This window comes from Schistocerca serialis, chromosome 2 (assembly GCF_023864345.2).
Source record: "Schistocerca serialis cubense isolate TAMUIC-IGC-003099 chromosome 2, iqSchSeri2.2, whole genome shotgun sequence".
NCBI lineage: Eukaryota > Metazoa > Arthropoda > Insecta > Orthoptera > Acrididae > Schistocerca > Schistocerca serialis.
This window is the reverse complement of record NC_064639.1, coordinates 1,159,820,933-1,159,843,719: the sequence shown is the minus strand read 5'-3', so window position 1 is coordinate 1,159,843,719 and position 22,787 is coordinate 1,159,820,933. Positions and strand designations below refer to the sequence as shown.

The 22,787-nt window shown below is 48.3% G+C and overlaps 1 protein-coding gene and 1 non-coding gene across 2 annotated transcripts in view; both read left to right on the top strand.

The window, feature by feature from the left end:
• Positions 1–22,787, top strand: part of LOC126458616 (ATP-binding cassette subfamily C member 4-like) — a 305,514-nt gene that overhangs the window by 62,103 nt on the left and 220,624 nt on the right. The window lies entirely within an intron of this gene.
• Positions 8,425–8,499, top strand: Trnat-ugu (transfer RNA threonine (anticodon UGU)). Its single transcript has one exon. It is a non-coding gene; the product is annotated as a tRNA-Thr (tRNA).

The window sequence follows — 22,787 nt, the reverse complement described above, 5'->3', positions numbered from 1 at the left end:
TAATCGACGATAGCTACAATGCTCACGTTCGGCCATTGTGACATGTACACTTGCCGTTACAGACGGTAACCACATTTGCACGTGATTGGACCTAACATAGCCGTCACTACTCGTTCTTGCTTCTTTCGCCACATAAACTTCCATAAACACAGCAAGCAGTGCGAAACGCATGCCGGAGAGTCAGCAGCACTGTGTGGTACCTCTAACTCCTTGACACTGCATTGTAACCATTTCCCAAAGCATTGTTGTTCGGAGACACGGGTATCCAGGTTTCAGAACTAGTATGACTGCGTCCAAACTGCAGCCACTTAATGGAAGTTAAAGATACGAACCTTCGCACAATTCACTAAATGTCAGATGTTTCGGACGTCTAACTATAAGCAGTTCTTTCCGTATATATTATATTCAGTTTGAAGAATGCGAGATTAGCTTCCTTAATTGGAAGCAATGTATGAATAGGAATCACTAACAGAATCGCCACACTCCAGTATTCTGCTTAAATCTATCTGCAGTTTGCTATTGGTCATTGGACACAACAGCTATTTAATTACTGAATGTAATGAAATTTTGCTTGTTTTCGTGGCAAGTGGCGTTCCTCGACAGCTGTTACCTGAGCAAAGGAATGAGACAGGGCGCTCTGGTAGTAAATGCGGTTGTATTTGAAACGACCAGACTTCTGTTTACATTAAATATGTGTTCCTTCCGTTAGAGTACGGAGATTGTCCCCGTGAATGTGGCTGTGTGCCAGAAACACACAATACAGAATACATATTTGAAACAGGACCTGATACGCTTAGAAATAATGTCCATTCCACAGTTTCTTTGGTGAAGTACCATTCGCCACGTTGGCCAAATAAGACTGAATAAATTTGCATTTACAAATTAATACAATAACTGTCCTAAATATGTAATTGTACAAAATACATACAGTAATATCTATGATTTGAAAATCGTCAACATCATTTTCACTTTGCACTCACCTCAAATGTACAGAAATTAAGATTTCATGGAACTCAAAATGAAGCAATATTAATAGTTCAGTCTTATTAACGAATTCGTTGATGGCGTAAGATTCACTGTTCTCTTTCAATAGGTAGACTTCGACGGCTACTGGAAAAATGTTGATATTGTTTGCTCCTGAAAATCTGACACCTTCTTCGGAAAATGTAATTACCAACGGTGCAGAAAACGTTAAACTGTCTATGAATGTAAGCGCGAGAAGATCAAAAGCATTTCCGTAGATACATCACTATAACGTGTGTAATGGAATTCGTTGCCACGACATAGCCCGTATGCTGAAGGTACCGTGCAGTACTTGCTGCCTGCCGAACTCTTCCTTCGTACTAAATATTCCGTTTGGGTCCCGGCAACATCTCATTTCTTTGTTTGTACACCCCGGTGATGCCTGATCCCGACAAAGTTGAAAATGAATGCATCTTTTTGTGTGGAGATACATGCAAGTCTGTTTGTGTACTACACCACTCTCCGTCTTAATCATTCAACCTATTAGACCGACTTCGTACAGAAATAACGGTACTGACTTCTCTATACAAAGGCAGCAAAATGGAAAAGTGGAGGGGAGAGCGTGGGTAGAATCTCTCCCCATGTTATTAGGCCATTCGAAGGGAGAGGGACGAGAAATGATACAGTGTCAGAATTTGTCAAGAAGACTTAATGTCAGCGCTTGAAGACAGCGAAACAGTTTATTATGTCATTACGATAAGAACACTCTGATGAAATTAAAGCTTTAGGAACACCTACTTCTTCAGTGTTTTGGGCCACTTCTGGAATGCAGTACAGCACCGATTTCCCCCCTCCAGGGGGTCCACAACTCTTTTGTGGATACGTGTGTAGCGAGCACGGGACCCCGAGCTAATGTGGCCCTCCTTCCTTTCCGGGCTGCATACCTTCCCTTTCCGCATACTTCCCCATCCCCCATCTTCGCCCCCCCCCTCACCTCTGGATCTTTCTTTCCCTTTCTCCCCCTCTGGGAGTATGGTTTGTGCCTACGTCCGGAGACAGACGCTCGTAAATGTGCCGCATTCTTCGCCTTCCTTGCTTGTATGTCTTCATCCTTCCTTTGTCCTTCTCCTTTCCTTCCCTCTTCTCTTTGCACTTTCCTCCGCTGCGGCGTTTGAGACCCCTCTTCTTTCCTTTCCCTTTCTCTTTTTTCCTCCCTGTGCGTGTCTGAAGGCCGACCCACGCATTTTCGTGCGTAGCCGGTGACGGGGTAACGCGTAATTCCCCGCCCCGGGTAGACAGGTAGGACACGTACATACCCCCTGGTAACGGCCAGGCCCAGGGAGGTGTGATTACCCGAGCTGATACCTTCCAAAAGTGCCGATTGGTCCCTCCGTCCGTTTGTCGGGAGGTGTGACCTGAGGTGTGAACAATCACCTAAGGCGGGAGTGCCCTCAGAGAGGGCCCCCACAAGGGAGGAGCGCGCCATCGGAGACGCCAGTAATCATGGGGATTCCTCCGCAATGATTTCCTCACCTTCCACTATGTCTGCTCACAAGCGTAAGTTCAGAGTCTCAACCACAGACAGTTCTTCCATCGTTGCCACCGTTCCTTGTTGTTTCTCGGTCTGACGAAGGTCACGACTTCCCCACGGTCAACCCTTTCATTATCCAGAAAGGTGTCGACGCAATTGCAGGTCCTGTAAAGTCTTGTTCCAGATTATGGAATGGCACCCTGTTGTTACAAACAGTCAGTGCCCTCCAGGCACAAAAATTGCTGCGTACCTCACTACTACACACCTTCCCTGTCCGGGTGGAACCGCACCGTACTTTAAATTCCTCGCTCGATTCGTTTATACACGCTCCCTCGATGGATTGTCTGACGAAGAAATTCAGCACTACCTGTCTGACCAGGGCGTAACGGCTGTTCATAGGGTTATGAAAAGGGTTGACACGAACATCATTCCAACCCGCACTGTCATCTTGACATTTGACAAAGTTCGGCTCCCACCGAAAATCAAAGCAGGCTATGAGATAATTTGTGTTCGCCCTTACGTCCCAAACCCTACGCGTTGCTATCGGTGTCTGCGGTTCAGTCACACCAGCCAGTCTTGTTCCAATCCGGCCACATGTTACGTGTGGCAAGGATGCCCATGAGGGTGCTTGTCCACCTCCATCCCCTCGCTGCATCAACTGTGTGGGTGACCACGCTGCTTCCTCTCGAGATTGCCCCGTTTTTAAGGACGAAAAGCTCATCCAGGAAATAAGAGTGAAGGAAAAGGTGTCGACCTTTGCTGCTCGAAAATTATTCGCCAGTCGACAGCCCACCGTGCCTCAGACGGGAAAATACAGCACTGTCCTTGCTTCTCCTCGGCCAACAAAGGAGGCGGCCATGCAGACTTGCGACCTCACCTTTAGTGCCACGGTCGTCAGACCGGCCAGCGCGAAGATCGCCCGTTCAACCTCACCACTTTCGCCTGCCCACTCTCTGGCTCACCCTTCGTCGAGTTCTGCTAAATCTCGAGCCCAAAAGTCAGACACAAAGACTTCGAAAAAAGAGCATACTCGTGAAGAGTTTTTATGTACCGCAACTTCCCAACCATCGGTTCCTCCTTCATCTGAACATCATCCTTCCAAGAAGGCTACAAAGAAACCCAGTTCATCTCCTTCTCCGCCAAGGCGTGTCCCATCTACAGCACCACCTGGCGGAAATCACCCTCGGCCGTTTTCTGTGTCGCCGAGGCGCACTGCTGGTGGCCGGTCAACCGGCCGATCGCTGGTGGCAGGAGCTGCTCCTGACCAACCTATGTATCAGGATCTTCTGCCTTCGGCTGAATGCCATTCCATGCTGTCGGTCGCAAGCTCTGAGCAGTCGTTGAGTTGACAGCGACCTTGGTCACAGTCCTCAATTTTCTGTTCACCCTATGTCCATTATCCACTGGAATATCCGCGGCATTCGAGCCAATCGGGATGAATTGTCGATCCTCTTACGATCCTACTCGCCGGTCGTCTTCTGTCTTCAGGAAACAAAGCTGCGTCCCCATGACCGCTTTGTTCTCCCTCATTTTCAGTCCGTCCGAAATGATCTCCCCTCTGTTGAAGGCACTCCAGCACATGGAGGATTCATGATTCTTCTCCATGAAACTCTCCATTATCACCCAATCCATTTAAACACTTCCTTCCAAGCTGTCGCCGTCCGTCTTAGCCTTTCCGGATACACGTTCTCTCTTTGTACGGTATACATTCCATCGTCCACACCAATGGCTCGAGCTGATCTCCTTCATCTTCTTGGTCAGCTTCCACCCCCCTATTTGCTGGTTGGGGACTTCAATGCCCACCACCCGCTTTGGGGATCTCCACATCCTTCTCCACGTGGCTCACTATTGCTAGACGTCTTCCACCAAGCAGATCTAGTTTGCCTCAACACTGGGGTCCCTACATTTTTGTCTGCCTCCACGACAAATTTATCTCATTTGGACCTTGCGGTCGGTACTGTTCAGCTAGCTCGGCGCTTCGAATGGTTCGCCCTTGATGCTACACACTCGAGTGACCATTTCCCATGTGTCCTTAGACTGCAGCCTCAACTGCCATACATGCGCCCGCGACGCTGGAAGTTTGCCCAAGCTGGTTGGACACTTTTTTCGTCTCTAGCGACATTCGATGACCGTCACTTTCCCAGCGTCGACGATGAGGTCACACATATTACCGACGTTATTCTTACAGCTGCGGAACATTCAATACCACGCACCTCCGAATTGCCCCGGCGCCCCCCAGTTCCTTGGTGGAACGAGGCATGCTGTGACGCAATACGTGAGCGGCGACGTGCTCTCCGCGTTTTCCGCCACCATCCTACTTTGGCCAACTGTATCCGCTATAAGCAGTTCCGAGCGCGATGCTGTCGTGTCATCCGCGATAGTAAGAAGGCAAGCTGGAAATTCTTTATTAGCTCATTTAACACCTTCACTCCCTCCTCGGAAGTTTGGAGTTGGCTTCGACGGTTCTCAGGCGCGCCTAGTTTCTCCCCGGTCTCTGGGCTCACTGTCGCGCATGATACCTTAGTGGACCCCGTCGCAATTTCTAACTCATTGGGTCAGCACTTTGCTGAGATTTCGAGCTCTTCAAATTACCCGCCAGAGTTTCTCCCGAATAAACGTGCAGCGGAAGTGCGACATCTTGCTTTCTCCTCTCAAAACCGCGAGAGCTACAATACTGTTTTCTCCATGCGGGAACTCCAACATGCACTCTTCTTCTCGCTCCTCCGCCCCAGGGCCGGATGGTATCCACGTCGAAATGTTGCTGCATTTATCAACCCATTGTCTGCGTTACCTCCTTTGCCTTTATAATCGAATTTGGACCGACAGTACCTCTCCCAGACGATGGCGGGAAGCTATCGTCGTTCCTGTTCCGAAACCTGGAAAGGACAAACATTTCCCCTCTAGCTATCGCCCCACATCTCTCACGAGTAGTGTCTGTAAGGTTTTGGAGCGTATGGTGAATTTAGCTTGGTGGCTGGAATCCCGCAGTCTTTTAGAACCTGCCCAATGCGGATTCCGAAAGCATCGTTCTGCAGTTGACCATCTTGTTGCTCTCTCCACTTATATCATGAAAAATTTTCTCCGGAAACGCCAAACAGTAGCAATATTTTTTGATCTGGAGAGAGCATACGATACCTGTTGGAGGACAGGCATCCTCCGCACACTGTTCTCTTGGGGGCTTTCGAGGTCGGCTGCCCCTTTTTCTTCGCGAATTTATGGCAGAGCGCACATTTAGGGTGCGGGTGAACACTACTCTCTCCCGTACTTTCTCCCAAGAAAACGGGGTACCCCAGGGCTCCGTGCTGAGTGTTGTACTGTTTGCCATTGCCATCAATCCAATTATGGATTGTCTCCTTCCTGATGTCTCGGGCTCCCTCTTTGTGGACGATTTTGCGATCTACTACAGCTCTCAACGGACCAGCCTTCTTGAACGACGTCTTCAAGGATGTCTCGATCGCCTCCACTCTTGGAGCATCGAAACCGGCTTCCGTTTTTCTCCCAGTAAGACGCGTTTGTGTTAATTTTTGGCGACGTAAGGAGTTACTTCCACCCTCCTTACATCTAGGTCCTGTCAACCTTCCGTTTTCAGACGTCGCTAAATTCTTGGGTCTTAGGTTTGACAGAAAACTGTGCTGGTCCTCTCACGTTTCCTATCTTTCGGCTCGCTGTCTGCGATCCCTCAACACCCTCCGTGTCCTGAATGGTACCTCCTGGGGAGCGGACCGAGTGGTCCTTCTCCGCCTCTATCGCGCCTTAGTGCGCTCGAAATTGGACTATGGAAGCATAGACTACTCCTCTGCTCGGCCGTCTATTCTTCGGCGTCTCGACTCTATCCACCACCATGGATTACGTTTAGTGTCTGGAGCTTTTTACACCAGCCCTGTGGAAAGCCTTTATGCTGAGACTGCTGAATCTCCGCTGTCCAATCGGCGAGCAGTCCTTCTGAGTCGTTATGCTAGCCATCTGTCTTCCATGCCTGCTAATCCAGCCCATGACCTTTTTTTCGACGCCTCCTTTGATGTAGGGTATGCAGGCCGCCCCTCTTCCCTACTACCCCCGGGAGTCCGCTTCCGTCAACTGCTCCATTCTCTTTCCTTCCGCTTTCCTAAAACTTTCCTGACTACTTGGGGTACAGCACCGCCTTGGCTCCGTCCCCGGATCTGCCTGCTCCGTGACCTTTGACGATTTCCCAAGGATGGTACCCCTTCACTTGTGTATCGTCGGGCATTTGCTGCTCTGTGCACAAATGAAGGGAGCCACATTTATTTACACAGATGGCTCGAAAACATCGTTAGGTGTAGGGAGTGCCTATATTGTTGGCGACACCCCAAATCACTTTCGGCTTCCCGACCAGTGTTCGGTTTATACTGCGGAGCTTTACGCTGTTCTCCAGGCTGTCCACTACATCCGCCGCCATCAGCGGATACAGTACGTTATCTGCTGAGATTCTCTCAGCTCTCTCCTCAGTCTCCAAGCTCTTTACCCTGTGCACCCTCTGGTCCACCGGATTCAGGACTGTCTGCGCTTGCTCCACCTGGGGGGCGTCTCGGTGGCGTTCCTCTGGCTCCCGGGACACGTCGGTATCTGTGGAAATGAGGCGGCCGATATTGCAGCCAAGGCTGCAGTCTGTCTTCTTCGGCCAGCTATTCAATCGATTCCCTTCGCCGATCTACGGAGCGTTTTGTGTCGTCGTGTTGTTCATTTATGGCACACGCATTGGTCGACACTTCCCCATAATAAATTGCGGGACGTGAAAGCTCTTCCTTGTGCTTGGACCTCTTCCTCCCGAACGCGTCGTCGGGAGGAGGTAATTTTAAGTAGACTCCGGATAGGGCACTGTCTTTTTAGCGATCGACATCTTTTAAGCGGCGATCCTCCCCCACTCTGTCCCCACTGCTCTCAGCTGTGGACGGTAAGACACCTTTTAATTGAGTGCCCCTATTTTAATCCGTTACGCTCCAGTCTACAGCTTTCGCCTGATATATCGTCGATTTTAGCAGATGACATGCGCTCAGCCGACCGCGTTCTCAAGTTTATTAGTGCTAGTGAAATGACGTCAGTCATTTGAAGTTTTTTTTGGGGACAACCAACCCCTTTCTGTAGTGGATTTTTAAGCCTTCCTTCTGCTTTTAGTTTCTCCAATTTTGACTTTCGTTCCCATTGCTGCTGGTTTTCAATTTCGGTTTTTTACTATGTCACGGACCGGGCGCTAATGACCATAGCAGTTTTGCGCCCTAAAACCAAAACAAAAAAAGCACCGATTCGTCTTGGAATGGATTAGACACACCCTTCTTAGGTCTCTGGACGTGTGTTGCAAGATACTTACGCCCTGGTCACGGAATTGTCACATACACTGACTGAAAATAAAAAAATAAAACGCAATACCAAGGAAGGAGTTGTGCAATATAAACGAAAGTTGGTAGTTGTGTTTCTACGTCTGAACGATGATGTCTAGCCAAACTTTACGCCAGTCGCGTAAGAGTGGCGCCACGATGAAGATCAAATAAGGTTTTGCTTTAAATACTCGCTGTAACGGTCGTGAGTGTTACTTACATTTGAGACTCGACGTAGTGAGTTGATAGTCAGGAATATATGTGACGGTAGTGTCTGTTCCCGAAAGAACAGGTACCGTAGATGACCATGCAGCTTTGCTAGAAATGAAATATTTAAATGGAGACCCTAGCTGCAAACAGGCGTTGCTGAACTTCATTCGGGGCATGTTGAAAATGTGTGCCCCGACCGAGACTCGAACCCGGGATCTCCTGCTTACATGGCTGACGCTCTATCAATCTGAGCCACCGAGGGCACAGAGGATAGTGCGCCTGCATCTATTAGGCGCGCTACAAATGTAGTCGTGTGGACATGTTGGGAATGTGGGTCTCACGGGGAGCGTGCGAGGGATAAATCCCTGCAGTCGCACTATCCTCTGTGCCCTCGGTGGCTCAGATGGATAGAGCGTCTGCCATGTAAGCAGGAGATCCCGGGTTCGAGTCCCGGTCGGGGCACACATTTTCAACATGAAGTAGATCAACGCCTGTTTGCAGCTAGGGCGTCCATTTATCATTTCATAGTCAAGAATGGCTCTAAAACGACAAAGACGCCATTTATCAACACCTCACTGAGTTTGAACGAGGTCGTGTAATGGGGCTACCAGAAGCTGGATGTTCCTTCTGTGATACTGCAGAAGGACTTGGCAGGAATGTAGTCACTGTACATGATTGCTGGTAACGGTGGCACGAGAATGTACGGTCGCAAAACTAACAGGCTCTAGGCGGCCACGTGGCTCTACCGATAGGGAAGACCATCGTGTTCTGCATATGGCTCTGGCGCACCGTACAGCAATTTGAGCAACACTTGGCCACCACAGTGACACAACGAACTGTTACAAATCGGTCACTTCAAGGACAGCAACGAGGCAGAAGCCCTGCAGCGTGGATTCCACTGACCCCAAATCATAGCCATCTGCGACTTCTGTGCTATCAGGCGAGGGCAGGGTGGAGGTCTGTTGTGTTTTGTGATGAAAGCTGGTGGTTCTGCCTCGGTGACAGTGATGGCCGTGCGTTGACTGGGAGGAAACGAGTCACAGGCCTGCAGCCAACCTGCCTGCGGGTGGAGTCATGGTCTAGGGTACGATTTCGTATGACAGTACCAGTACTCTTGTGGTTACTCCACACAGCCTGACAGCAAATTTGGACGGCCATCTGGTGACTGGACCTGTTGTGCCGCTATTCCGGGGTGTGTTTTCCAGCAGGATAACTCTTGCTCACACATCGTTACTGAAACCAGACATGCTGTACCGTGTGTCAACATGTTGCCTTGGCCTGCTCGATGACCAGATCGGTGTGCAATCGAGCACATGGGACACCATCGGACGACAAACCCAGCGCCATCCACAAACAGCACTATGTGCAGCAGTAATGGCACTCCATCCCACACACTGGTAGCCGGCGCCTGTTCAACACAACGCATGCTCGTCTGATGTTTGCATACAACATTCTGGCGGCTACACCGGTTGTTAATGTACAAGAATTTCACATTTGAAATGCCTTATCTCGCGCTTACTTTAACCTGTGCTCTTCCAATGCTAATCTCGTACATTTGTACCTACACAGATGCATTCCCGAAATTTTATTACGATACATTAATTATGTTTTGGTACTGTGATTTTTGCCCGTCAGTATTACGGACTGGTAGTTTGCTGGTGCAGGTCTGGGACCCCGTAGCATTCCTGATGTGCTCGATTGCGTTCAGCTCAAGCGAATTTGGAGGCCAACTCGTCAATGTGAGCTAATCATCACGCTCTTCAAACAACTGGAGCACGATTTTGGCTTAGTAACATGGACAGTTACGCTGCTGGAAGATGGCACAACCATGTCCCGCTCACGTAGTTGCCAGCTGTTACGGTGCCTTGGTTAACAACAGGTCCCATGGAAGCCCAGCTGAATACTCTCCTTCCCCCACCCCCCCCACCCCCCGCCCTACAAAGCATAATACTGCCTCACTGATCTGACGCGGTGCGTTTTCGAACAGCTTCTCACTTGGTCTCAGTTGGAGTGGAAGTATGTAACAACTTAAACTCGTGTTAGGATATGTCAAGTTGCTATCTGAAAAATGTACAAAACTTATTTTGATATCGAAGTACGAAAACCATTGTACGGCAACAGAACTGGGTTAAAATTAAATTTTGAACGGAAGTATGTGAAGCTCACGCTATACGATGCGATATCCAGACTAGCTAATACATCAAATAATTCGCCTGCGAGAAAACAATACAATGAAATTTATATATGCTCTTCTAGTGCAAAAGAAATGATTCAGATTAAAATTTTGGCCCTGAATATTGTTAATCCTTATCTTTAGTCACGCAATCACTATACGACAACTGTCATTGACATTACGCAGAAAACGAACATTAAAATTAACGCATCTACCTGATAAAACAGCTTGAAAAACCACAAGATAGCACTTTCCTGAAAACTTCTACTGATATTATCAGAACTGATACTGATATTTTTACAGATACTCTGACAATCACTGTGTCCTACAATGGACATGAATTTTGATGGTAATTTTATTGGCATACCTATGCGCACGGAACGCTCGGGTGTTCTGCAATCCGTTACTATGAAGATGGTCATGAGACGGTAAAAAATCATATTTCATTTACCATTTTGTGATGTGCTCTGCAAGACTATCTTACAAATCACAAAATGCTCCGCAGTGAAGAACTCGCTATGTGCAATGCGAGTAAGCTAACACAATCGTGAAAGGAAATGGACATGGGGAAGTGATCTTAACGATAGACAATGAGAACCAAGACGTTTTCATAAGTAGACTAGTTAGCAAAATATTTCTCAATTTTCCTGTTTACAATTATTTTCTTTGACACTTGTTTCAATTATGAGACAAACAGATGTGTTGCAGTATAATATTTCTACAGTAAAGTTCAAATATAGCCAATGTTCTAACAATGACATTACACAGTTACGTGTATATATATATATATATATATATATATATATATATATATATATATGTTCACCTTAAAATTTCCTCTTTTTACGTATTTATATTGCTATCTTGTTTTCTTTCCCGCAAAACATATTAGTACAAAATCCCTCTTAAACTTTGCTGCACTCAGGCCGGCTTCCATCCTACTCTGGTTTAACTTAACATCTTTGGTCTCAGAATATGATTATATCGATACTGTAGATGTGGAGTACGTTTATCAGATTCGCAACTTCACTCACAGTTAGGCCAAAACTTCTTGAAAATTGAGATGGCAAAGCGGACAGTAATTGGGTGAACACGTACGCTTTGTCTGTGCGGACGGCCATGTTAATAAGCGTGATGAGGCGTGTACGTCGAACACGTTGTAAGCCAGTCGCGGTTCCACCGTCCTCCAGTCACACTCCGCAGTTGCTCACAGCAGCTGGCGAACAGGCAACCAGCTTCGCCGTTCCCGAGATGCTCGTCCTCAGCGCCGAGCCACGGCAATCTGCCCTTTAGGGAAGTCGCTTATGTAAGTGGATTTCCGATTTGCAACGAGTGTCGTCGAAAAACTGGTCCTCCATTTCTGTGCTCGCTTATATACTGACCGCGACACGTGCTAGCTTTTGCACCAGACGGTAAACAGTCTCGCGGTGGGCACTGGTCATAATAATCTGGCTCACCCGTTTGGGCCCAAACATTGGTTTCAGCTTTGTCGAATACTTTGGAGACCGGCAACTTGGAAGAATATTGGGCCTAGGAAAGCGGCCATTTATGTCTATTTTCAATGCATTACTGGCTCATTTGTAGTTGATGTATTTTCAGAGCAATACATACAAAAAAAGGCCAAGTTTAAAGATAAATTTTCATGTTCATTTATTTGATGGATTATAAAAATTTAAAAAAGTGAGAGGTTAGTTATTGAGCAATTTCTTCTTTCTTGAACTTGGAAAATTTATTGACCTCTGAAGAAACATTACGAATCTGTAGTAGAATTGTAGAGAACTTCGAAAGGTATCGTGTATAAGTATGAAATTACATCAGTGTGTCGTACTGGCTCGGCCATTCGGAACAATAACTGTTGGGTTCTCTAATCATACTTTCCAAATAATTCCAGAAACTGACAACACGAGGCAGCACCAGTCAAGGGGCACGTCGCGAGTCCTCAGTACATTGTCGTCACACGAAATGAGTCCAGTTTTCGAGCGAAAGGTGGCTCGCGCGTCGGGAAAGTCGTGGGCACAGTGTTTAATACGAAGTTGGTGTCCCAAATATCAAACTGCTTCCGTAGCTTCACTGGCGGCGCGTCTCCTTCGTGGAGTTCGGTTGATCCTGTCGGCTCGCAGGCGGTGGGCTCCCGTGTTGTGCCAAGGACGCGTGTCCGACGCCCGGGCTGGCGACGCACCCGGCAGTGATTTCCGGCCTCCGCCTGCACCTTTTGAATTACTTTTCCGACCATTAAAATTGCGACACGATGCAGAAGGCATGCAACAAACATCAAACGAGTGTCCGGTGTACTGCATTCTTGGATATGCAAGTGAGTGTCATTTCTGCGTCCCAGGGCATTCACGGCACATTTTTGAGCACGTGCGTAACTTGGATGGGGCCCCAAGCGATTGCAGTTCCTCCTTTCCTGTGCTGCAAACTGTGTCACTTTACGTTTTATAGGGCAGACGCCATGCTGGCAAACTAGCTCGCTCGTACTTTTACACCACCTACTTCGGTTACGTCACGCTCGGTCCCCACATTTGACCTCCACCATTTCAGACAATTTTTGCTGAAGTATTGACCGTGCGGCAGGTCTCAAAGTACCAGGCACGGTAGCCAGTCCGTGTGTGGCGGCGTACGGTGGCAGCCCCTCTGGCTACGCAGGGAATGTCAGCCGGTGGCCGCGAGCCTCAGTCACTGACTTCAGACTGACTGCAATTCTTCACTGCACATCCTTACGACCGTAGCATTTTCCCCTTCTCGGCCTCGCCACCGGAGGAAAGCAAAACCAAGCAAAGTGCAGAAAACCAACCGAACTTCAGAAACTTACTCCTCTGTGCTCCTCGGTCGCACTTGGACAGCTAAAGGGTCCTTTCTACGTACTTGATCAATGTTCCAGGCGGAGAATGTTCAGAATGATTTGGAGAACTCTTTCTTAGTAAACTTCGAAGTGTGTGCCTGGAACGGAAATCCTACCTTACGTAGCGTCTTTCTCTTGAAGAAGAAGTAGTTAGTCGTGTACTCGTTAACTCGTTAAACGCCCTGTAAAAGCTTGAACATCGTACGGATTTTGTAAGTTCTCTACGATTTAATGGTGCAAACGGATGAACTACACGAACACTTTAGCTCAGGGGTCCACTTTGCACATTGCGTACATAGAGGTCCAACAGACAAAAAGGTTGAGTGCAGAACAATCATCATCTTTTTTGAGGATGACTCGGCTTCCTGAGGAAGTGAAAAACATGGATTACCGTTGTGACATGAAGCCGTATTTCCACCTCGATGTGGTGCTTTAACAGCGCTTAGGGCATATGTATCCCAGTGTACATATATATCGATTTGTGCAATGTCGTCCTCCTCCCCCCCCCCCCCCCTCCCCCACAGTTAACGAAATCTTACTGTCGAAACGTACCCTCTCGATTTCAGTATAATACCTTAATTAAGGAAACTAAAATCGAGGAACATAGTCTGATAGCCTCTAATATTTTTGAAATTCGGAAAATGTGCCATCTTTTATATCCTGACTTTTGCCACTACTATGGACAGCTCATCAGCTATTCGCTCTCTACAATCAGACTTAAACCTCTGGTAGCTGTGCAAGTAACTTTGATCATTAGGGGGTCCCTTCCCTCTTGTGGTTCCTGCATCACCACCTTTGGGAACCTCGACACCCCGCATTCGGTCCGAGAAGCAGCATTCTCGCCTGTCTGCCGATGACAAGGCCCCTTTCCGGAAACCCTCCCCTGTAAACCAGCTACCCGACACCCGCCAGTGGCTGAAGGAGCCAGACTGCAGGTCCCAGGTTGCCTACTCCTCTTCAGTTCCTATCTGCACGCAGGTAGTCCCTAGTCCCCACCGTTCAGAGTAGTTGAAAAGAAGGAAAAATCCAGAGGCTACTCTGCTGACCACTCTCCCCTCATGTCATCGAGCCCCAAACTGATGTTTCTTCCACTCTCACTAGTGATAATGCTCCTGGATTGTGACCTAGTCACAACTCCTTCATGCCCAACCTGGACACCCTCAACTTGATGATCCAAAGGAACGGCAATGGATATTACTGTCACCTGCCAGAACTATAAATCAAATTCCTCTTGTTATGTGATCTGTGTTGCACTCAGTGAAACACATTTCATTACTCACCATTCCCCATCTTCTAGAGCTAAATGTGCATTCTGTTAGAACCATACTGTACGCAAGAAAGCATCTCGTTTGCACAGATATTAATCACTGGGTTCCCGTCCGTACCATGTTCGAAGCACGAGCGGTCACCATTCGTAACATCTATTTACTTTTAAGCAGGACACTTATTCACTTTGCGGTAACCAACCCCCCCCCCTCCCCCCCGCCCCCTTCTTCCTGGGGATCAATGCACACCGCCTTCTGTAGGGAAATACCATATTGCCTGGTCGAGGCCTTCTGATGGACCAACGGGCCAGGTGCTTTCTGATACACCCTCTCTCTCTCTCTCTCTCTCTCTCTCTCTCTCTCTCTCTCTCTCTCTCTCTCTCTCTCTCTCTCTCTCTTTACTCCTACCCACTTTGGTGCTACCCAAGAGACCATATCGGTTATCAGTTACGACCGTACAGTGTCTTTCCTAAATCTCGTGGCTTTGCTGCAGTGGTCGCTACATGACAATCTTCGTGACAGTGATCACTTTCCATTGATTTCCTAACTTGATTGTGTCTTGTATGAAAAAATTGAGAGGAGCGAAGATTACAATAAACTTTCTAGGTTACTTAGCTTTTCGTGTAGAGTTGGCTGCAGTTCTTCTTGTCTACGTGTCTGATTCTTCAAGCTGAAATTTTCACATTTTAGGTCCTCATGGCTTGCATTTGCCCTAATAGTGTTCCAAGGAGCCATGCCAAAGGCCTCTGTTTCCAGTTCCCTCGTGTGAAATCGGTAGTTGTGCTTATATGATACTGTGGTTCATCGTGATTCATAATTGTTGTTGTGCAGTTTAGATTGTTGGGACTGCTGCCCAGTGTTCAACTAAGAAACAGCTGAATGCAAAAGCTTAACATTGTTCATTTCTCGCTCACACTATTTATGGCGCTGATTGCGTTGCTCCACTACGTATTTGCTGGGGCCTGGCTTCGTCTCGACTGGACTTTGGCTGCCAGGTTTATGGCTCAGTGGCTCTTTGGAATTTGAAAGTTGTGGACCTAACATACATGTCATTGTCAAGTACGACTGGCCGCTGGCGCCTTCCCGGCTAGCCCTGTTGAGTCTGCTCTCTGAAGCAGGTGCCTTAAGTCTAAAAGTTTCATTGGTGCCAATTGTTGCTCATTTATCCAATCGCGACATGAAGATTCACTATCAAATTCTTATTTGATACAGGGAGCGTAGACTCCCTCACACTTGACCGCAGGTGGTACTGCAAGCTAGAATGCGCCTTGAGACACCCTTCCAGGATCTCTGCCTACCCCCGTCTCACAGAATGAGCTGCCTTTATAATGCTTCACACCCCACCTTTGTTAATAATCAGGCATGACTTGGAACCGATCTATTTCATAGACCTAAAGTTTGTCGCCTTCGTATCAGGATGCAACAGTCAGCTAAAGTGATTGGTAGGACGAGATATGCTTTCACATCTCCCACCAGCCAGGAACGTGTAGTGTTTCAACAGCAGAGCTGAGATCATTAACTGAGCCACAAAGATTAATAAATAGAACACGGTCACCGCATTTTAATTTGTAGAGCGTGAGTGATCAGTCTCCAGGCTATTGATGTTACTCTTGTCACTATGATACCTGCTATTCACGATCTTTTCTCTGACCTTAGTTGTACTACTTGCTTAGTTAGATGCCTTTCTCGTGGTCGCAAGTCATGTGGCTACCACAGGTAATGAATTGGCCCACCTCTGACTTAAGTCGCGATCACTTGCCCAGCATTCACTTAGGCCTTAGAGGATCCCAGATGGGGATTTGCACAAATAATACCTTTTCTCACTCTAAGATGCAACGTCGTATGTAGCCTCCTCATAGTTCCATCTTAAGTAATGAGCTACCCCCATCTCGTGATGATTGCAGATACTTACGGACACTTGAATTTCATCCTCCTCCTGACTCTCCACGGCAAGCGTGGTCGTCCGGATTCTTAGATTGTAATATTAGCAGACGACGTACGAACAGTTGAACTGGTTGTTAATTTCATCCATGGAACTCACGTCTGCGATAGATAGTCCCTTAACTACAAAGATTGTAAGAAACCTTTACTAATGACGCCATCAGTCTCACTTCCTCCACACGTGTGTGGAATATGATGCTAACAGAGGTAGCTTGAAAATGCCCAAGGCAGGTGGAATTAGCTAACAGCTATAGCATCAAATAAAATTATTACAATAATAAAAACAGCCAGCATAGAAAAATGACTTCTCAAGAAACTTACAGCGGCTATGGATCTATGAATACAACACAGCTGCTTCATTATTTTGCTTATTTTTAATTGCTTTTATTTGCGATTGGCCTTTCCTGTTGCATCCTACTTTAGTTTTTAAGAGTAACATCTTGATGAAGCCAAAACATTAAGGATTCCTTTTTTTAATGCTAGCTGCTGATGAAAGAACAGTTGTACAGGATTTTGTGCTTCCTCAGAGAGAGAGAGAGAGAGAGAGAGAGAGAGAGAGAGAGAGAGAGAGAGAGAGAGAGAGAGAGAGAGAGAGAGAGAGGGGGGGGGGGGTTCTGTTCCGATCTTCGACTAAAACGAATCTAGTTTTGGTACGGCAGTAGGAAAGACGACAGACACACATGCTGAGCTGTGTGTTCACTCGCCTGCCCTTTCCCGACTATTTCTCGCACCATACTTTACTATCTCTGTTGTTCTATTGTGGACGTGATCCAGTGGCTGGTCAAATATTTAACAAAGAATTTCTCCAAACAGCCGTACAAATTGACAAGGTGTTTATTTTCGCTACCAGTTTCGGCAATTCACTACGCCACCTTCAGGTCCCATATGCACGGATGGCCCCAGTAGCAATATCGATAATTTCTGAGATGTGCATATGGGGTCTGAAGACAGCGTACTGAATTGCCGAGACTGGTACTGAATTGCCGAGACTGGTACTGAATTGCCGAGACTGGTACTGAATTGCCGAGACTGGTACTGAATTGCCGAGACTGGTACTGAATTGCCGAGACTGGTACTGAATTGCCGAGACTGGTACTGAATTGCCGAGACTGGTACTGAATTGCCGAGACTGGTACTGAATTGCCGAGACTGGTACTGAATTGCCGAGACTGGTACTGAATTGCCGAGACTGGTACTGAATTGCCGAGACTGGTACTGAATTGCCGAGACTGGTACTGAATTGCCGAGACTGGTACTGAATTGCCGAGACTGGTACTGAATTGCCGAGACTGGTACTGAATTGCCGAGACTGGTACTGAATTGCCGAGACTGGTACTGAATTGCCGAGACTGGTACTGAATTGCCGAGACTGGTACTGAATTGCCGAGACTGGTACTGAATTGCCGAGGACTGGTACTGAATTGCCGAGACTGGTACTGAATTGCCGAGACTGGTACTGAATTGCCGAGACTGGTACTGAATTGCCGAGACTGGTACTGAATTGCCGAGACTGGTACTGAATTGCCGAGACTGGTACTGAATTGCCGAGACTGGTACTGAATTGCCGAGACTGGTACTGAATTGCGAGACTGGTACTGAATTGCCGAGACTGGTACTGAATTGCCGAGACTGGTACTGAATTGCCGAGACTGGTACTGAATTGCCGAGACTGGTACTGAATTGCCGAGACTGGTACTGAATTGCCGAGACTGGTACTGAATTGCCGAGACTGGTACTGAATTGCCGAGACTGGTACTGAATTGCCGAGACTGGTACTGAATTGCCGAGACTGGTACTGAATTGCCGAGACTGTACTGAATTGCCGAGACTGGTACTGAATTGCCGAGACTGGTACTGAATTGCCGAGACTGGTACTGAATTGCGAGACTGGTACTGAATTGCCGAGACTGGTACTGAATTGCCGAGACTGGTACTGAATTGCCGAGACTGGTACTGAATTGCCGAGACTGTACTGAATTGCCGAGACTGGTACTGAATTGCCGAGACTGGTACTGAATTGCCGAGACTGGTACTGAATTGCCGAGACTGGTACTGAATTGCCGAGACTGGTACTGAATTGCCGAGACTGGTACTGAATTGCCGAGACTGGTACTGAATTGCCGAGACTGGTACTGAATTGCCGAGACTGGTACTGAATTGCCGAGACTGGTACTGAATTGCGAGACTGGTACTGAATTGCCGAGACTGGTACTGAATTGCCGAGACTGGTACTGAAATTGCCGAGACTGGTACTGAATTGCCGAGGGAATGGACTGGTACTGAATTGCCGAGACTGGTACTGAATTGCCGAGACTGGTACTGAATTGCCGAGACTGGTACTGAATTGCCGAGACTGGTACTGAATTGCCGAGACTGGTACTGAATTGCCGAGACTGGTACTGAATTGCCGAGACTGGTACTGAATTGCCGAGACTGGTACTGAATTGCCGAGACTGGTACTGAATTGCCGAGACTGGTACTGAATTGCCGAGACTGGTACTGAATTGCCGAGACTGGTACTGAATTGCCGAGACTGGTACTGAATTGCCGAGACTGGTACTGAATTGCCGAGACTGGTACTGAATTGCCGAGACTGGTACTGAATTGCCGAGACTGGTACTGAATTGCCGAGACTGGTACTGAATTGCCGAGACTGGTACTGAATTGCCGAGACTGGTACTGAATTGCGAGACTGGTACTGAATTGCCGAGACTGGTACTGAATTGCCGAGACTGGTACTGAATTGCCGAGACTGGTACTGAATTGCCGAGACTGGTAACTGAATTGCCGAGACTGGTACTGAATTGCCGAGACTGGTACTGAATTGCCGAGACTGGTACTGAATTGCCGAGACTGGTACTGAATTGCCGAGACTGGTACTGAATTGCCGAGACTGGTACTGAATTGCCGAGACTGGTACTGAATTGCCGAGACTGGTACTGAATTGCCGAGACTGGTACTGAATTGCCGAGACTGGTACTGAATTGCCGAGACTGGTACTGAATTGCCGAGACTGGTACTGAATTGCGAGACTGGTACTGAATTGCCGAGACTGGTACTGAATTGCCGAGACTGGTACTGAATTGCCGAGACTGGTACTGAATTGCCGAGACTGGTACTGAATTGCCGAGACTGGTACTGAATTGCCGAGACTGGTACTGAATTGCCGAGACTGGTACTGAATTGCCGAGACTGGTACTGAATTGCCGAGACTGGTACTGAATTGCCGAGACTGGTACTGAATTGCCGAGACTGGTACTGAATTGCCGAGACTGGTACTGAATTGCCGAGACTGGTACTGAATTGCCGAGACTGGTACTGAATTGCCGAGACTGGTACTGAATTGCCGAGACTGGTACTGAATTGCCGAGACTGGTACTGAATTGCCGAGACTGGTACTGAATTGCCGAGACTGGTACTGAATTGCCGAGACTGGTACTGAATTGCCGAGACTGGTACTGAATTGCCGAGACTGAATTGCGAGACTGGTACTGAATTGCCGAGACTGGTACTGAATTGCCGAGACTGGTACTGAATTGCCGAGACTGGTACTGAATTGCCGAGACTGGTACTGAATTGCCGAGACTGGTACTGAATTGCCGAGACTGGTACTGAATTGCCGAGACTGGTACTGAATTGCCGAGACTGGTACTGAATTGCCGAGACTGGTACTGAATTGCCGAGACTGGTACTGAATTGCCGAGACTGGTACTGAATTGCCGAGACTGGTACTGAATTGCCGAGACTGGTACTGAATTGCGAGACTGGTACTGAATTGCCGAGACTGGTACTGAATTGCCGAGACTGGTACTGAATTGCCGAGACTGGTACTGAATTGCCGAGACTGGTACTGAATTGCCGAGACTGGTACTGAATTGCCGAGACTGGTACTGAATTGCCGAGACTGGTACTGAATTGCCGAGACTGGTACTGAATTGCCGAGACTGGTACTGAATTGCCGAGACTGGTACTGAATTGCCGAGACTGGTACTGAATTGCCGAGACTGGTACTGAATTGCCGAGACTGGTACTGAATTGCCGAGACTGGTACTGAATTGCCGAGACTGGTACTGAATTGCCGAGACTGGTACTGAATTGCCGAGACTGGTACTGAATTGCGAGACTGGTACTGAATTGCCGAGACTGGTACTGAATTGCCGAGACTGGTACTGAATTGCCGAGACTGGTACTGAATTGCCGAGACTGGTACTGAATTGCCGAGACTGGTACTGAATTGCCGAGACTGGTACTGAATTGCCGAGACTGGTACTGAATTGCCGAGACTGGTACTGAATTGCCGAGACTGGTACTGAATTGCCGAGACTGGTACTGAATTGCCGAGACTGGTACTGAATTGCCGAGACTGGTACTGAATTGCCGAGACTGGTACTGAATTGCCGAGACTGGTACTGAATTGCCGAGACTGGTACTGAATTGCCGAGACTGGTACTGAATTGCCGAGACTGGTACTGAATTGCCGAGACTGGTACTGAATTGCCGAGACTGGTACTGAATTGCCGAGACTGGTACTGAATTGCGAGACTGGTACTGAATTGCCGAGACTGGTACTGAATTGCCGAGACTGGTACTGAATTGCCGAGACTGGTACTGAATTGCCGAGACTGGTACTGAATTGCCGAGACTGGTACTGAATTGCCGAGACTGGTACTGAATTGCCGAGACTGGTACTGAATTGCCGAGACTGGTACTGAATTGCCGAGACTGGTACTGAATTGCCGAGACTGGTACTGAATTGCCGAGACTGGTACTGAATTGCCGAGATGGTACTGAATTGCCGAGACTGGTACTGAATTGCCGAGACTGGTACTGAATTGCCGAGACTGGTACTGAATTGCCGAGACTGGTACTGAATTGCCGAGACTGGTACTGAATTGCCGAGACTGGTACTGAATTGCCGAGACTGGTACTGAATTGCCGAGGACTGGTACTGAATTGCCGAGACTGGTACTGAATTGCCGAGACTGGTACTGAATTGCCGAGACTGGTACTGAATTGCCGAGACTGGTACTGAATTGCCGAGACTGGTACTGAATTGCCGAGACTGGTACTGAATTGCCGAGACTGGTACTGAGTTGCCGAGACTGGTACTGAGTTGCCGAGACTGGTACTGAGTTGCCGAGACTGGTACTGAATTGCCGAGACTGGTACTGAGATTGCCGAGACTGGTACTGAGATTGCCGAGACTGGTACTGAGTTGCCGAGACTGGTACTGAGTTGCCGAGACTGGTACTGAAGTTGCCGAGACTGGTACTGAGTTGCCGAGACTGGTACTGAGTTGCCGAGACTGGTACTGAGTTGCCGAGACTGGTACTGAGTTGCCGAGACTGGTACTGAGTTGCCGAGACTGGTACTGAGTTGCCGAGACTGGTACTGAGTTGCCGAGACTGGTACTGAGTTGCCGAGACTGGTACTGAGTTGCCGAGACTGGTACTGAGTTGCCGAGACTGGTACTGAGTTGCCGAGACTGGTACTGAGTTGCCGAGACTGGTACTGAGTTGCCGAGACTGGTACTGAGTTGCCGAGACTGGTACTGAGTTGCCGAGACTGGTACTGAGTTGCCGAGACTGGTACTGAGTTGCCGAGACTGGTACTGAGTTGCCGAGACTGGTACTGAGTTGCCGAGACTGGTACTGAGTTTGCCGAGACTGGTACTGAGTTGCCGAGACTGGTACTGAGTTGCCGAGACTGGTACTGAGTTGCCGAGACTGGTACTGAGTTGCCGAGACTGGTACTGAGTTGCCGAGACTGGTACTGAGTTGCCGAGACTGGTACTGAGTTGCCGAGACTGGTACTGAGTTGCCGAGACTGGTACTGAGTTGCCGAGACTGGTACTGAGTTGCCGAGACTGGTACTGAGTTGCCGAGACTGGTACTGAGTTGCCGAGACTGGTACTGAGTTGCCGAGACTGGTACTGAGTTGCCGAGACTGGTACTGAGTTGCCGAGACTGGTACTGAGTTGCCGAGACTGGTACTGAGTTGCCGAGACTGGTACTGAGTTGCCGAGACTGGTACTGAGTTGCCGAGGACTGGTACTGAGTTGCCGAGACTGGTACTGAGTTGCCGAGACTGGTACTGAGTTGCCGAGACTGGTACTGAGTTGCCGAGACTGGTACTGAGTTGCCGAGACTGGTACTGAGTTGCCGAGACTGGTACTGAGTTGCCGAGACTGGTACTGAGTTGCCGAGACTGGTACTGAGTTGCCGAGACTGGTACTGAGTTGCCGAGACTGGTACTGAGTTGCCGAGACTGTGGTACTGAGTTGCCGAGACTGGTACTGAGTTGCCGAGACTGGTACTGATTGCCGAGACTGGTACTGATTGCCGAGACTGGTACTGAGTTGCCGAGACTGGTACTGAGTTGCCGAGACTGGTACTGAGTTGCCGAGACTGGTACTGAGTTGCCGAGACTGGTACTGAGTTGCCGAGACTGGTACTGAGTTTGCCGAGACTGGTACTGAGTTTGCCGAGACTGGTACTGAGTTTGCCGAGACTGGTATCTGAAGTTGCCG